This window comes from Calypte anna, chromosome 14 (assembly GCF_003957555.1).
Source record: "Calypte anna isolate BGI_N300 chromosome 14, bCalAnn1_v1.p, whole genome shotgun sequence".
Taxonomy (NCBI): Eukaryota; Metazoa; Chordata; class Aves; order Apodiformes; family Trochilidae; genus Calypte; species Calypte anna.
Window position 1 is genome coordinate 12,580,901 of NC_044260.1, and position 3,591 is coordinate 12,584,491.

Consider the following 3,591-nt stretch of genomic DNA (forward strand, 5'->3'; position numbering starts at 1 on the left):
CCTTCAAGTCCCCGAGACCCCTTTAAAACCACAGGGGCTCACAGGCTGCAGGATGGGGCTGGAGCAGCAGGGCTGGCTGCTGCTTTCTGAGAAAAACCAGCCTCAAACGGAGCTGAGGGAGGTTTCGGTGCCCAACACAGGACAAGTTAGGAACGGGCAGAGCTGCATTCCTACGCACGTGGGAGCCAGCAGGAGGAAATGGCAGAGCAGAGGTGTTTCGGTGTCCCAGGAGCTCCCTTCCCACCCCAACGCAGGAGCCAGCAGTTCATCTGCCCTCCCCATCCCTGTCAAAAAGTCCCACCCAGAAAATAAATGAGATTTGGGGCTTTTGGTTTGTGTTCCGCCAAAGGGCTCAGCTTTTGGAAGAGAATTTTCCCAATTTTTTTTTTTTGTCTGCTCCTACACCCCCCCCCCCCATCCAAAGCTAAATTCTGAAATTCTTCAGAGTGAAATGCTGTTGAAAAGCCCCCCCAGGGCTGAGCACCCCCATGCCCAGCTCCTCTGCCTTCACATGTCCCCAGAGCCCCTCAGCACTGCAGGACACACCGGGGCATTTTGGGGTGCAGGGGGATGCTGCTGCCACCGTGCTGCCTTGACCCCCCCTCATTCCTTTGGGTTGGGCTTGTGTGGGACAGGTGGGATGGCCAAGCGCCCTGTGGAGGTAGCAAGACCCCATCTGGGACCCCTGGGCAGTGGATGGGTGGAGGCTGGAGCAGGACAAGCTCTACAGGGTGTGGGATCCATTCCAGGAAAGGGACCAGCCAGGAAAACGCAATCTCGTTGCCTGAAACGTGCTCCTCTCCCACTCCCCTCCCACGACAGCAGCTCAAGAGCTTCTTACACAGGTTAAGTCAACACTGCCACACCGCTGCCTTGGGCCAGGTGCTCACCCCCCTGGAAGGAAAGGCCCCATGAGGGGCACCCCTGGGGTTGGGCATCCCCCCAGGAGATCCCAGCTGCCCCATGGGGACCGAGGAGGTTGGTTTGCAAAATAAACACTGGGGAAAAAAAACACCAAACAACCCAAACCTAACTCCTTCCTGTCTCAGCTCCAAGCTGTGGCTCCACCTAAGAGGGGAAAACCTCAAGGCAGGTTGTGCAGTGCAATGGGAAGGTGTTGGAGCTCACAGGAGAGCTGCCAGCACCCCCAAACTGCAGTCCTCAGGTCCCCAGGAGCACGCTGAGCAATAGGGCTCTGTACAGTGCCTCTGATCCCCAGCCAAGGTAAAGGCAGAATACCTGGGCAGTTTACATAAGACATTTTTTTTCCACTACGATGGAGTTTCACACTGCCCAGCCTTTCAGCCAGCAGCTGTAATTTTGCAGCTCTCAAGGGCATTTGCACACAAAAAATGAGCCACACCAGAGATGCAGGGAGATTAGGAGGCTTAAGGCTGCAGAGCTGGCGCAGGAGATGTAATGCCCAAACCCTCTGGTTTTTGCCTGCAAAGGCATTTCATCCCTAAAGCAGCCCCTCCTCACCATCCTGAAAGGTTTAAGGAGCAAAGGATGTGTAAGGGTTCATGGAGAGAAGCTGGAAGAGGAGCACCCAGTCCTCCGAGCACCCAAGAATGTGCCATCAATGGATGTTTGGGGGAGATACAAAGGCACAAAACCCAGAAAGTGTTTCCAGAGAAAATACAGACATGCAGAACTTCACATAGTAAAATAAAAGCAGGTAGTTTGGGGCTCTCCCTCCTTGCCTCTCCTTGTTTTGGGATGGAGCCAATGGGTGGGGATGTGGGTGCTTCCAGACACGGGGATGCTCGTGGCCCAGAATGAATGGTGACACCAGGAAAATCCTTGACACCCCCCCCCAAAAAAAAATGTTCACCCTATCACCCCCAGCAGTGGATGGGTATGAGTCTCATTGTACAGTTTTAACCTGTGGGGAGTCCAGTTCCAGCAGGACCCAGCTGCCCCTGCCAGGACACTGTAACACCAGACTGGGCACAGCCATGGGCCCCTGCCAGGGTGTGAAATAAACCTCTGCTCAGCCAGAAACGTACCTGGCTGGACGAGGCCATGGCAGCCCAAAGTATTACAGGGTGATAGCCCAGCTACAAAGGGGTCTAAGCTCCATGGGACACCACCACAGGTCCCAGCCCCACCACTGAGTTGGTTTCTGGTGTCTAGTTCGCCACTGAGAAGCAGCTGGCAGAGCATGGTGAGACCACCCCATGGCCATAGAGCCTCCAGCAGCCCCCACTGTGTGCCAGTGTGCTCATCCTCACCAGGAAGCTGCCTCTCACCCCCAAAATTAGCCAGAGGGACAACACACCCTGAGGAAACCATTGCACAAGCACATGTACTCACACACTTGCCTTGTGCTGTCACCACTGTCACCAGTGTCACCCGCAGTCCCCCAGCAGCCCCCCAGCAGCCCAGGCAGGGACTGCTGGGCCCCTTCAAGAAGGTCCCTGTGGCTGGAGGGCTCTGCCCTTTTTATGGGCACTGGGGACAACTCACCCTGGAGCAGAGGTGATGGGAAGCACACAGGGGATCAGGATCAATAGGTCACAGCATGCACTGACTTGCCCCCAGAATGAAAATCAGCAGAGGATTTGGAGCTGGGGGGGAAGCTACAATCAGCCTTTCAATCCCACATGGGCACCAAATCCTGGGATAAAAAGGCTCGAGTTGGTCCTAATTGCTGCCTGCTCCCTGCCTGTGGATAGGGGAGCAAAACCTCTTAGGAGGAGGCATCCTGTTGCCTTCTTGCCACTGAGCTCACTAGAGGGAGGGAGGGGGATCCCCCTTAGCTGGGGGATTCTTCCCCCAGTGCATACAAGGGCAGCACTGGCACCAGTTCCCCAGCAGGGCTGTGGCCCCCAGGGATGGATGCAGTGGGATGAAGTGGTGATGCTCAGCACACTGGTCCCTCCTGAAGACAGAACCCCTCTGGGAGGGACTGGGGCAAAGCGGGGGGTGCAGAGGGGTGGGGAGGAGGCAGACAGCCCCCTGGTTGCCCCTCAGGGCCTGTGCCCATCACCTCTGGCCTGAGGATAGGGAGGATGGGGCTGCAGGTGCTGCTGGCCTGGGCAGAGGAATGCTCAGAGCTTCTGAACCAGCTGCAGAATCAGGCAAATCCTCCTAAAAAAACCCCAAGAAAAGCCTAGTCTGGTCCTGGGTGGGTGGTGGGAAGCATGGCAGCCCCCCAGCACAGCCAGCCCACAGGGGTCAACTGGTACCAAGGACTCTGGTGAATGGCTCTTCTCCAGGGGACTCTCACAAACTGGATCGAGTTAGAATCCCAGACTGGTTTGGGTTGGAAATAACCTTCAAGCTGGCCTCTTTCCAACCCCCTGCCATGGAGAGACACCTCCCACTAGACCAGGTGTCTCCAAGCCCCCAGATTTAAGCTGAAGATCCTAAAACCAAAGCTGTAACCTCAGCTGCCCCCGACTCTTCTGCTTCCCCTACCCCGGAGGGAGGGTGAGGGGGGATATCCCGGTTGTCCCTACACATTTTGAGGCGGGGTCCAGCCCCACCAAACTCCTCCTGGAAGCGGCGGAGCGGCGGGGGAAGATGCTGCGGGGCGGGGCGGGAGGAGGCGGGCAGGAGGCGGTGCAGCTCCATCCCCGCCTCTCG